At 43.3% G+C, this 14,238-nt stretch overlaps 1 protein-coding gene across 5 annotated transcripts in view; it reads right to left on the minus strand.

Annotated features, from left to right (window-relative positions):
• lhfpl2a (LHFPL tetraspan subfamily member 2a) overlaps positions 1-14,238 on the minus strand; it is a 75,936-nt gene that overhangs the window by 24,299 nt on the left and 37,399 nt on the right. For 2 of the 5 annotated variants that reach the window (XM_029709752.1, XM_029709748.1), the window contains exon 1: positions 701-809. The exons of the other annotated variants lie outside the window; for them this stretch is intronic. The gene's annotated coding sequence lies outside the window, so the exon portion shown is untranslated. Of the gene's footprint in view, positions 1-700; positions 810-14,238 lie in introns of those variants that run through there. 5 annotated transcript variants of the gene reach the window in all.

A 14,238-nucleotide genomic window follows, 5' to 3' on the forward strand; every position in this document is an offset into this window, starting at 1 on the left:
CATGTCATGATTAGATAGTGAAAAAAACACACCAATCTTTTTCAGAATTTCATAAAACAATAAAAGCACATTTCTGAAAATGGATATAGAGCATTTTGGAATGAAACTCTTCACATGTTGCCTCTTCAAACACATAAAGCATGAGCATATAACACAACAACATTCCCATGGCCTACTTCCACAGACAAACTGGAAAACAACTTAGTGTATGACTGAGTCATCAGTCAGGATGATGAAGAGTAAACACAATATCAGAGGACACACACACACAGTAAACACACACAGCCTTGTTGTCCGGTATTAAGTATAATATGACTCTTAACAATTGCTGTGTTAGTGCTGTGTGACAAATGATTGTAGTGCTCAACATTTCCACAGTGAGAGTGCCATCATTTCCCAGGGCTACTGTGTAACCTGCTCAACACTGGAGTTACACTATGATTAATAAGAGGAACATAATATTTACATCCTCTAGCGTTAGTCACCCCTTTGTTAGGCCTAGGAAACATTTCCAATCAGGAAAAGTAATACTTGAAACTGTCTTCTAAACACTATGAGGTAAATGTGAGCATTGAGCACTCTCACTTGCTAAATGAATCAATGTAAACCTTAAAACAAGTCATATTGTTATATTCTGTCATGAAGGAGTAGCACAACTAACGCAAAACCAAAGAGAAGAAGAGAGACAAAATGATCCAACCTGTTTGCCATATTCTCCTCCTTCAGTGCAGCTCTGCTGTATGTCTTGGTGGTTCTACCAGTGGTCTCCACACACCCAACCGCTAACTAACTCTCACTGAGACCCCAGTCTGTAGCTCTTCCCCTAACCCCTCCCCCTGGACTCACAGTCTGCAGTGGTTTGCCAGACAGATGACGAGGCCACACCCCTGAGAGGGTGCACATGGTGACCATTGCTCAGCCCAGAATCTGGGTTAAAACAACAAATGCTGCAGGCAGCTGCACAGGGCCACCCTCTGTGGTGTGTGTGTGTGTGTGTGTGTCCTGTCTGCTCTCTCTCTCATGCACAGACTGCTAGCCAAGCTGCTGCCGCTAATAAGCAATATACGGCCCTGGACAATCCCAGGTTACATCACCTTATGGCCTCCAGTAACATAACTCGGCCAGAGAAACAGACTGAATGACAGCCTGGACTGACTGACTCACAGGCAGACGGGTGGCCGGACTGAAGGGTGGATGGACTGACAAAGTTTTGTGTGTTGGTGATGGGAGCCCCCTTTCAGCCAGCCTAATGTTCCAATGGGTGGACATTAAAGTGAAAGCTGCTCTGTTTTCTGTCACAGTGGATGAAATTAGATCCATATGAGAACCCACACACACGACCAAAGCCTTTCCTATTGGCCAGTTTAATAGGGGCGTCCTTCCTAAGGTTGGGGTTAGGTCAGTGGTTCTTCCGATCCACCTGAAGTTTCTGGAGATTGTTTTTCACCCAACACATGAAAAAAATTATGGAGAAGAGCTTCTTTCAGAGTGGAGCAGAGAAGGGTGTTAGAGAAACCATTCATTGATTCACTTGAGATAACAGAGCCACAGAACAGTTCACAATGTCTGCTACTATAATCCATCTGCTTTCATCTCCAGCCCAATATAGACTCCTCTTTTACCCTGCCTCTATAGATACTACAGACCTCTATCTACTGTGTGTGTTAGAAAGGTGAAAGGTCAGTTTTAAAGGCCATGCAGCATGGTCTCAGTCTAAAGTAGCACACTGATGATGATCTGCTTTTATTGCTGATCTCAGCAGAAAAGAGCTCTTTCTAAAATCCTCGTCAACTTCCCCCTCTGCTCGTTTTATTTTAGCTTGCTGATGTTAAAATGTCCATCACACACACACGCACGCACGCACGCGCACGCACACACACACACACACACACACACACACACACACACACACACACACACACACACACACACACACACACACACACACACGGCCACAGAGGGCGGGTCGTTTGTCTTTCCTGACACAGACCAATCAATAGTATCACATAGATCTAAGCAGACCAGGAGAGAAGGGATGAGCTCTTAGGAAAGATAAAGACAAAAGAGAAAACAGGTTGCTAGACAACAGGCTGACCAGATCAATGCAGTTTGCTGACTTTGCTCCCTGGAATAACTATATAGCAATATAGTGAGACAAAGAAAGGAAGCAGTCAATGTAGACCAGGATTTCCCAACCCTCTCCTTGGACCCCCCCGACACGCCAGATCTCCAGACGTGCTTCACATATGACTCCATGTAGTTTATACCCGTCCACATGTGTTTTAGATCAGTGTAGTGCCTGTGTGTGTGTATGTGTGAGTGTGTGTATGTGTGTGTGTGTAGGTGCGTGTGTAAATGTGTGTGTGTGTGAGTGTATGTGCGTGCATGCATGTGTATCTCCAGCCAGCGTAATGAGGTTATCCAGAGTCCCCCCCCCCCCCATAAAATCCCAGTGGAATCTGATGGACAGACACACGGAAAGAATCTGGAAAGATGGGCAGATGGAAAGAAGATGGAAAGACTGATATGGAGTCTATGGAGTTTCCAGTTAGGAAAAGTAATACTAATGACAACCCACTCTACTCTGAGACTATTCTATTACACTGGTACTCCTGGGGGGCCACAACACTGAGGTCTGGACTGAGTGTTGATATCTCCAAGCAGCCTATACAGGATAGTATACAGGATAGTATACAGTACTGTATGTTAGCAGTTGAGGACTATTGGGGCCCAAAGTTGCCAAATATACTGTACAATGATAAATGGATCCACTGGCATCCTCTACATGCAACCAGACCTTGACGATTACACACACACACACACACACACACACACACACACACACACACACACACACACACACACACACACTTCGATCATACTCTTGGGAGAGAGAAAATAGCCATCTGGCCATTCCAAGGCCACGCCTGCATATCTGAGTCCACACACAGATGGAGGAGTAATATGGTAAAGATGTGCATGCATATGCACAAACACACACACACACACACACACACACACACACACACACACACACACACACACACACACACACACACACACACACACACACACACACACACACACACACACACACAGATGTTAAAGATGCTCTGGGGCAGGGTTTTCCGTTATGAAAATGTGGCGCCGGACATTTGACCAGCAGCTTTTTAATTTACCGGACATTTGAGAAATTTGCGGAACCATATGCATTTAGTGTATAACATGATTAGGGTGCCCATTTAGATTATGGTAAAGCATGTTAACAGAACATGCAAGTCGAGGATGCAATGACGTGTGTCCTTACCGCGCACTAACTGTCCATATGTACTTTTCCTCAGCCAATAAGATGAGTAACAAAAAGCAATATCTCTAGCCTATGCATAGGCGGCGTGTCAGTTTCAAGTTTGGGGAAGCTCATTTTCACCATAAAAATGCATCTTAATAATAAAGCATTCCATGCATCATCACATTTTCAGACTTATGTAAGATAGTCTACTATCCCTTATGTGATGAGGAGATTGGATAGTCATATTTAGGCTAATAATATAACTCAATCCCTATTCGCCAAAAAGACTGTTCAATGCATGGATAGAGGCCTGGACTATGGGCTATATCAGATAGGTTTCTTCTTTCTTTGGTTTGAAAAACACATTTCATGCATTTCTACTACACTTTATATGACTGGAGACAGCAGAATCCTTTTTAATACGAAAAATGACAGGGTAGCCTACTCTGCTGATACTGACAAAAAGATCAATAAAAACTACTTTGTCCATATAATAGGCCTATGAGAAGGGGAGACACCAATATAACATGGCGTCCATCTAAACTGGAGGAGGAAATTACTGTCCAAAAACAAACTTTTAAGTGGCACTGACCCAATAATAATAAAGAGTGAATATGTGCAGTGCGCACTCACCGGAGATATGGCCGATGCACTTCCGCTGGCGCCAATAAGATAGGCTATATGCCTACTATTGTTCGCTCAATTAAGCTGAGAATGTTGACAACTAAAAGACAGATTAGAGTCTTTTCATTGTCAAAGCCATTTGCTTTTCAAACAATGTTTTACCACAATTTATTTTGAAATATTGCGATATTCCTGGCTGGGCCTCTTTACTTTTCACTGACAGTCGCAACTCAACAATCATCTATTTGGTATTTGCCGACCGCAGGCAATGCGATTTTAAAACAAATTAAAAGCTAATGATCCTCTGTGGCCAAATCATGCTTTAGTAGCCTATTTTGAATGGTTGTATTTATTTCTGTATAGACAAGAGCAGGTTAATTAGGGTATATAATTTTGTCAATTTAATTCAATTTACTTACGGAAAGCACCGCCTATGAGCCTATGTCAATCTACTCTCCCCCATAGTAGATAAGTTTACCTATTCTATTGGTCAGCTTGTCGAGAAAGAAATAGCCCAGACAGACTCTGGGACAGTTGTGGGACAATAGCTCCCAAATTCAAACAAGTAGTAGGCCTAGGATACATAAAAAAAGATGTCAAAAAGCAACAGATCAGAACGTTTAGCTTAAAATATGGCAAAAAGATTATTTCTTAACATTATTTGCGCAGCAATGCACACAAGGCAATAGCCTATGTGGGAATGTGCATTTGGCTAGCAGACAATGAAAGAAAGTTGAAAACCAATAGAACATGAGAGAAATAGGCTACTGGTTTCAATGGCATATGAAATAATACAATAATTGCTTCCGCAGATATGGTAGGATTTTGCGTAGGCTATTTTAAAGCAAGGTAAAACATGCCTCAATATTTTCAAAAACTTTCAGGTTTCAAACAATTAAGTAGCTATGTTTTCACAATGCACACTGCCTCCAGCTCATTGCAAAGTGGTATGTGACACACGGATGAAGCCTTCCTTCTGTTACCTATGCATTTGAATGGTGAATGGGAAGCATCCTTCAATTACCAGTTGAGAAATAAAAATAGTAGCTCTTTTTAATGGTGGCAAAAAAACATTTTTAATTTAATTTAGAATTGTTGCGCAATGATTGGGCTTATAAAAGTGCTGTCTGACATATTTCCTGCTCAAAGGCTTTGTATCTGTATGCTGTACGCGTGTGATAAATAAGATAAGCTACATAACAAATATACACATACGGCAATTTAATTCCACTCAATTATGCGAATTAACCCATAGACCGATAAGCATGACCAGTTAAATGTATTCCCATCAACTGGTATTTTCATCAATGAATAGGCCAAAAAGCATTATTTCACGATGGGATTAATTTTCTTCTCTCGGTCAATTGGCTGGTGCTAATTATATTTATCACTTAAAAAAAAAAAATGGCCAAAAGCCGGCTATTACCAGCTAACGGAAACCCTGCTCTGGGGATAGGCGTGTCCACTGAGTTTAATGTATCATATAACCTACAGCCCAGTCTGCAGGGATCTTATTTCATGATTTCATGGATGAGGATTTCAGTCCAAATCCCCCATAGTGAAACACTGATAGAAAAAGGCCTAGAACAGTAAATATCTGGAAAGGTCTTTCAGTCATGAAGAAGGGATAGCGAGAGGAGCTTATGTAGAAGTTAGATAACTGAATGTTATCCTACAGAGCACGTCTGTAATAAAGCTTAGGACTACCTGAATGATTCCTTCACTAGTAGACATTCCAGCATTACATAACAACAGCCTTGAAAAGCCATCGGAAGGACAAAACAAACTTTCCCTGAAAAATAAACCATCCATCTATACATCTGTCCATCCATTCAGCACCTCTTAGGTTCCTTGTCTTCAGCAGGCCTAATAGGCCTCTCATTCCTGTTGGAATTTAAAACTACTGGACTCACAATGCAAACTAAACAGGCAAAAGCAATACTTCAACTTCAGCAGTCGGCAACCCCATTAGCACCATAGTTAGGTGTCCTGGGCTGAGTGTAGTGACTGTCTAGCACTGTTAGGAGCAGATACAGTGTCATGGGTGTATCTGTTAATGTACTAAGGTCTGAGGAGAAATAAACACAGTACTGTGTTGAAGGTGACGGAGTCTCTGTACTGCTTCAGACCGTGGGAAACAGAGGAAAGAGAGGAGGAAAGAGGGAGAGAAAGCGAGGGGGAGCTCAACTCTCCCAGGTGTTTTCTCAGCTGACGGGCAGCGGTGGGATCCACCCGTCACAGAGGTCTCAACAGAGGTCTCTTCCTCCCCCTCTTTCCTCCCTCGTGTGTATATGTGTTTGAATTGTTTGAGGGTAAGGGTGCCGGGCCTCAATACTCAAGCCTAGTACAGGAAAGAGAGTTGGAGGGTGGTCCAGGTGTGTGTGTGTGTCTTCTTATATTGACAGTAACACTGCCAGCCTGTCGAGCCCAGCGCCTCGGAGGTTAAGAGTCTGTTGGAAAACAAAGACCATCTGACATATCGGAGTCTGCCATTGTCAAAGTGTGTGGCCAACCAGCAAGTTTCAAGTTTTAATATCACATGCATAAGTACAGTGAAATGCTTTTCCTGCAAGCTCTAACCCCAACAATGCAGTAATCAATAACAATGTAATATTAAAAATAACAAGGTAGAACAAAAACACACAAGATCTAGAAATAAGTGCATGATAAAGTGCACTATATACATGGTCAGTTCCAGTACCATATTTACAATGTGCAGGGATACTGTCTCGATGGAGGGGGGCGACGCTGTAAACACGGGCTGACTTACACTACGTCGCCACCTCGACAACCAAAATAAATATTGTTTGTGGACTTTAGCTCTGCGTTCAATAACATCATCCCAGAACTGCTACAAGACTCTTCCAGCTGAACATGTCCAGCTCCATCTGTCAGTGGATCACTGACTTCCTGACCAACAGGACACAACACGTGAAGCTGGGGAAACACCGGAGCGCTGCAAGGATGCATGCTCTCACCTCTACTCACTTACTCTACACCAATGACTGCACTTCCAGCACCGCATCTGTCAAACTACTCAAGTTTGCAGATGACACCACTCTGGTCGGTCTCATCACCGACGGCGATGAGTCAATGTACAGTGGAGAGGTCGACCGGCTGGTGGCCTGGTGCAGTCGCAATAACCTGGAACTCAACACAGACAAAACCGTGGAAATGGTGGTTGACTTCAGAAAACTCCTCCCACCATCTCTCCCCCTCGATATTGATGGCTCAACTGTTAGCATGGCTGAATCCTTCAGATTCCTGTGGACCATCATCTCCCACAACCTCAAGTTGGAGGACAACATCACAGAGGTCACCAAGAAGGCACACCAGCGGATGGACTACTTGTGGCAGGTGAAAAAACTCAACATCTCCCAGTCAATCCTGATCTGGTTTTACGCTTCAATCGTTGAGTCCATCCTCACCTCCTCTTTCATAGTCTGGTTTGGGTCTGAGTCTGCCTGCTGCAAGGGTAAAGTGCAATGGTCTGCAGAAAGGGTCATCAGCTGCCACCTTCCCTCTATCGAGGTCCTGCACAACTCCAGGGCAAGGAAGCGTGCAGGAAAGATCATCAACGACCCCTCCCACCTGGCCCCCACCTCCAGAAATTCACTCATGAGCAAAACCTCTCGCTACCTGAAAAGTTTCTTCCCCCGGGCTGTGGTCCTCACCAACCAGCCATCTGGCCCATAGAGACTAAAGGAATATGCACTCTATGCTGCACACCGCATCAAGCCATCTCTGAACTGTACGCAAAATAACTGCACTAAACTGCATTGCACTCTGTTCATCTCTCTGCATTTAGATATTCATACTGATACTGTAAATGTGTACATCCACTGTATATCAACTGTATACCCACTGTATATCAACCGTATACCCACTGTATATTGTATATCTGCTCATTCTCTTATAGCTCTATGCTCACTCTACCTAGTTGTATATAATGTATGTAAACTTTGTTTAAACTCCGCTGTCTGTATTCTGTCTCTACATGTTGCCAATAACTAGCAGCAACATATCACCAAGTAAATGTAATACCCTTGCTAAAACCAAGTATAGAGTTTATTTGTTATAATTAATTGGTATTAGATTTAAAAGGTGATCGAATTGCTCCTGGTTTGTAATGTCGTTAATGTATTTATTTTGAAGAAATATTTATTTAATGTGCAAGTGAATAGGTTGGTTTACTTTTAAGTTTAAGTTTTGACCAATAAGGTAACTTTGTTAAGCAGCGGCCAATGGGAGAGTTGACCTGGTTAACAGGAGGCCTGGGAAAAGAGACGTTGAAAGAGAGATGGAGAGACATTATCAGTGTTGGTGAAGAAAAATGATAAAAGAAGACGATAAAAAACCCATATCTACCGAGTTTTGAAGGGAAATACTGATTTGATTTTATAAGAGTTATTATTTTTGCTAAGAAAGACTTAGTAGAGACTGAAGTTACTGTCGCATAGTGGAGGTATTTGACAGCTCGAGGTTAGCCTAGCATTGTGCGTGACCTGGAGAGAATTGCTTGTGGAAGATTAACGAGTTCACGTATCCATGGTAATATCTGTTGCTGCTAAGGAGTACTGTCCGCATTGATAGCTGTGCTTGCTATGGATCTTGTGTGGACACCTGCACGGCGCTGAGGAAATATCTACAAGTAGTGAGTAACCACAACGGTGGGGTGCATCGGGACTTTATGCGTGTCGTCATTTTCTTTTAGCTCCAATGGGTTTAAGCAAGTTTGCAAGTAATTTGGATATGGCTTGTGAAAAATCATTGGGGTTCATCATTTTCATTTCTTTTGATTTGGTACATTGAAAATGCAATACTATACATCTTGAACCTTATGTCTGCTGCATTGGTGGAGTCATTTACTGTTTCAGTTTAATGCATGGGAAAGCATATCCTTATATAATAACAAAAATCCATAATCATTCGATCTGAAATGAATCCCCTAGTTGTCATCACCCTAGATATTTTACAGTAGGGATTCTTATTGGAGATGTCCTTCTCACCTAATATCCCATGCTGTTCAGATATTCTAAGTAAGGCAATATCGTGAGAGTCAAATTCAAGCCTGGTGAGAGGGTTACATAAAATTCTGAGTATGTGTAAATATACTTGGTGAATAAAGGTGATACTGATTCTCATTGGAGAGGATTGTAGGACACACACGCACACAGAGACACAAACACACACACACACTAAAGAAGTGGAGAAAAGCAACCAAAAAAACCCAGATAACACCCTCCGGCGTATACAGCAGCTCTCACAAAGACCAGGAGAGATCAGGAAACTATTCAACACCCAAACACTGACAACCAAAACACTGCTTTTCGGTAAGGTCTTAAAACCCCATTTCCCACTGACCAACAGGCTCTGTAGGCCTTAACACTGTTCCCATTATACTTAACCATTTCCAGCCCCACCGCAGAACGGAATGGGGAAAGGAAAGTCCAAATCCTCTGTGAAGGCCTGTTTCCCTACAGGGAGTCAGGGTAGATTAATATTGTTCTGGAGGGGTTGTGTCCTGACCAGGGGGTGACAGCAGTTTAATCCAAACAAACTGGCCTGAGGGTAACCAACTCTCCCACTGAGCTCCCCAGCGCAGAACACTATGGACTTCCTGCTAGCTGGAAACCTGGCTGGATGCTTTACACCAATGGCCCTCAGGTCTGACCTGGGACTGTGTGTGTGTGTGTGTGTGCACTCCCAGGAAAACCTTATACTCTGTTCCAATCAACAGTAAGCACTCCCTGGTCCGCAGAGGTATGGGGGAGTACACTGGCTAAGAATCTCAGCTTTCCTAGAATAATTAGAGTATCAAGTGATATCACCTCTGATCCCAGCAACCCTTCCCGCTCACAGCTAAATACATTAAGGGGGGAGGGTAAAGATGTAGAAAGATGAGGAGGGAGGTAGAAAGAAAAGTGGAACTGAGGAGAGAAAGAGAAGGTGAGAAAGTGAAAGATGTAAACGTGTGAAGGTATTGTCTGGCTGGTTTCGGGGGTAACTTAGATGTGACAGGGTTTTCACCTGGAGACAAAGAGAACAGTGTTACAGTCACACCCTCGGGTGAATACCTCTACTGCTCTCATTCTAGTGTCTGACACACGCACACACATCCACCTGTCCCATCCATGTTACACTACACCAAAGCATCACTGCTCTGGATGGTTCTGACTTAGAATATGTGGACAACTACAAATACCTAGGTGTCTGGCTAGACTGTAACTTTCCTTCCAGACTCACATTAAGCATCTCCAATCCAAAATGACATCTAGAATCAGCTTCCTATTTCACAACAAAGCATCCTTCACTCATGCTGCCAAACATACCCTCGTACAACTGACTATCCTACCGATCCTCGACTTCGGCGATATGTCATTTACAAAATAGCCTCCAACACTCTACTCAACAAATTGGATGCAGTCTATCACAGTGCCATCCGTTTTGTCACCAAAGCCCCATATACTACCCACCACTGCGACCTGTATGCTCTCGTTGGCTGGCCCTCGCTTCATACTCGTCGCCAAACCCACTGGCTCCAGGTCATCTACAAGTCTTTGCTAGGTAAAGCACCGCCTTATCTCAGCTCATTGGTCACCATAGCAGCACCCACCCATAGCACGCGCTCCAGCAGGTATATCTCACTGGTCACCCCCAAAACCAATTCCTCGTTTGGCTGCCTTTCCTTCCAGTTCTCTGCTGCCAATGACTGGAACGAACTGCAAAAATCACTGAAGCTGGAGACATATCTCCCTCACAAGCTCACTCACTTCTACCTACTCTAATACTGCACATGAGGATCAACTTCTACCTACTCCTCTAATACTGCACATGAGGATCAACTTCTACCTACTCCTCTAATACTGCACATGAGGATCAACTTCTACCTACTCCTCTAATACTACACATGAGGATCAACTTCTACCTACTCCTCTAATACTGCACATGAGGATCAACTTCTACCTACTCTAATACTGCACATGAGGATCAACTTCTACCTACTCCTCTAATACTGCACATGAGGATCAACTTCTACCTACTCCTCTAATACTGCACATGAGGATCAACTTCTACCTACTCCTCTAATACTGCACACGAGGATACACTTCTACCTACTCTAATACTGCACATGATGATCAACTTCTATCTACTCTTCTAATACTGCACATGAGGATCAACTTCTACCCAGTCCTCTAATACTGCACATGAGGATCAACTTCTACCTACTCCTCTAATACTACACATGAGGATCAACTTCTACCCAGTCCTCTAATACTACACATGAGGATCAACTTCTACCTACTCCTCCAATACTGCACATGAGGATCAACTTCTACCTACTCCTCAAATACTGCACATGAGGATCAACTTCTACCCAGTCCTCTAATACGGCACATGAGGATCAACTTCTACCTACTCCTCTAATACTGCACATGAGGATCAACTTCTACCTACTCCTCTAATACTGCACATTGGGATCAACTTCTATCTACTCCTCTAATACTGCACATGAGGATCAACTTCTACCTACTCTAATACTACACATGAGGATCAACTTCTACCTACTCCTCTAATACTGCACATGAGGATCAACTTCTACCTACTCCTCTAATACTGCACATGAGGATCAACTTCTACCTACTCCTCAAATACTGCACATGAGGATCAACTTCTACCTACTCCTCTAATACTGCACATTGGGATCAACTTCTACCTACTCCTCTAATACTGCACATGAGGATCAACTTCTACCCAGTCCTCTAATACTGCACATGAGGATCAACTTCTACCTACTCTAATACTACACATGAGGATCAACTTCTACCTACTCCTCTAATACTGCACATGAGGATCAACTTCTACCTACTCCTCTAATACTACACATGAGGATCAACTTCTACCTACTCATCTAATACTACACATGAGGATCAACTTCTACCTACTCCTCTAATACTGCACATGGGGATCAACTTCTACCTACTCCTCTAATACTGCACATGAGGATCAACTTCTACCTACTCCTCTAATACTGCACATGAGGATCAACTTCTACCTACTCCTCCAATACTGCACATGAGGATCAACTTCTACCTACTCCTCAAATACTGCCCATGAGGATCAACTTCTACCTACTCCTCAAATACTGCCCATGAGGATCAACTTCTACCCAGTCCTCTAATACTGCACATGAGGATCAACTTCTACCTACTCCTCCAATACTGCACATGAGGATCAACTTCTACCTACTCCTCTAATACTGCACATGAGGATCAACTTCTACCTACTCCTCCAATACTGCACATGAGGATCAACTTCTACCTACTCCTCTAATACTGCACATGAGGATCAACTTCTACCCAGTCCTCTAATACGGCACATGAGGATCAACTTCTACCTACTCCTCTAATACTGCACATGAGGATCAACTTCTACCTACTCCTCTAATACTGCACATTGGGATCAACTTCTATGTACTCCTCTAATACTGCACATGAGGATCAACTTCTACCTACTCCAATACTACACATGAGGATCAACTTCTACCTACTCCTCTAATACTGCACATGAGGATCAACTTCTACCTACTCCTCTAATACTACACATGAGGATCAACTTCTACCTACTCCTCTAATACTACACATGAGGATCAACTTCTACCTACTCTAATACTACACATGAGGATCAACTTCTACCTACTCCTCTAATACGGCACATGAGGATCAACTTCTACCTACTCCTCTAATACTACACAATGGGGATCAACTTCTATCTACTCCTCTAATACTGCACATGAGGATCAACTTCTACCTACTCCTCCAATACTGCACATGAGGATCAACTTCTACCTACTCCTCTAATACTGCACATGAGGATCAACTTCTACCTACTCCTCTAATACTACACATGAGGATCAACTTCTACCCAGTCCTCTAATACGGCACATGAGGATCAACTTCTACCTACTCCTCTAATACTGCACATGAGGATCAACTTCTACCTACTCCTCCAATACTGCACATGAGGATCAACTTCTACCTACTCCTCTAATACTGCACATGAGGATCAACTTCTACCTACTCCTCTAATACTACACATGAGGATCAACTTCTACCCAGTCCTCTAATACGGCACATGAGGATCAACTTCTACCTACTCCTCTAATACTGCACATGAGGATCAACTTCTACCCAGTCCTCTAATACGGCACATGAGGATCAACTTCTACCTACTCCTCTAATACTGCACATGAGGATCAACTTCTACCTACTCCTCTAATACTGCACATTGGGATCAACTTCTACCTACTCCTCTAATACTGCACATGAGGATCAACTTCTACCTACTCCTCTAATACTACACATGAGGATCAACTTCTACCTACTCCTCTAATACTACACATGAGGATCAACTTCTACCTACTCTAATACTACACATGAGGATCAACTTCTACCTACTCCTCTAATACGGCACATGAGGATCAACTTCTACCTACTCCTCTAATACTGCACATGAGGATCAACTTCTACCTACTCTAATACTACACATGAGGATCAACTTCTACCTACTCCTCTAATACTGCACATGAGGATCAACTTCTACCTACTCTAATACTACACATGAGGATCAACTTCTATCTACTCCTCTAATACTGCACATGAGGATCAACTTCTACCTACTCCTCTAATACTGCACACGAGGATCAACTTCTACCTACTCTAATACTACACATGAGGATCAACTTCTACCTACTCCTCTAATACTGCACATGAGGATCAACTTCTACCCAGTCCTCTAATACTGCACATGAGGATCAACGTCTACCTACTCCTCTGTTTTTTGTCTTTTACCACACTTTTTCTCCCCAATTTCATCACATCCAATTAAGATCTTGTCTCATTGCTGCAACTCCTCAACGGGCTCAGGAGAGGCGAAGGTTGAGTCATGCGTCCTCCGAAACACGACCTGCCAAACTGAGCTTCTTAACACCCGGAAGCCAGAAACACCAATGTCAGAGGAAACCCGGTTCAACTGACGATCGAAGTCAGCCTGCAGATGCCCAGCCCTCCACAAGGAGTCGCTAGAGCACGATGAGCCAAGAAAAGTCCCCCAGCCAAACCCTCCCCTAACCTGGACAGCGCTGGGCCAATTGTGTGTCGCCCTATGGGACTCCCGGTAACGTCTGGTTGTGACACAGCCTGGGATCAAACCCGGGTCTGTAGTGACGCCTCAATGATTTGCGGTGCATTAGACCGCTGCGCCACTCAGGAGGCCCTCTACCTACTCCTCTCCTACTGTACACATGAGTGATCCACCAGTGAGAG

This window comes from Salmo trutta, chromosome 23, assembly GCF_901001165.1.
Source record: "Salmo trutta chromosome 23, fSalTru1.1, whole genome shotgun sequence".
NCBI classification, from domain to species: domain Eukaryota; kingdom Metazoa; phylum Chordata; class Actinopteri; order Salmoniformes; family Salmonidae; genus Salmo; species Salmo trutta.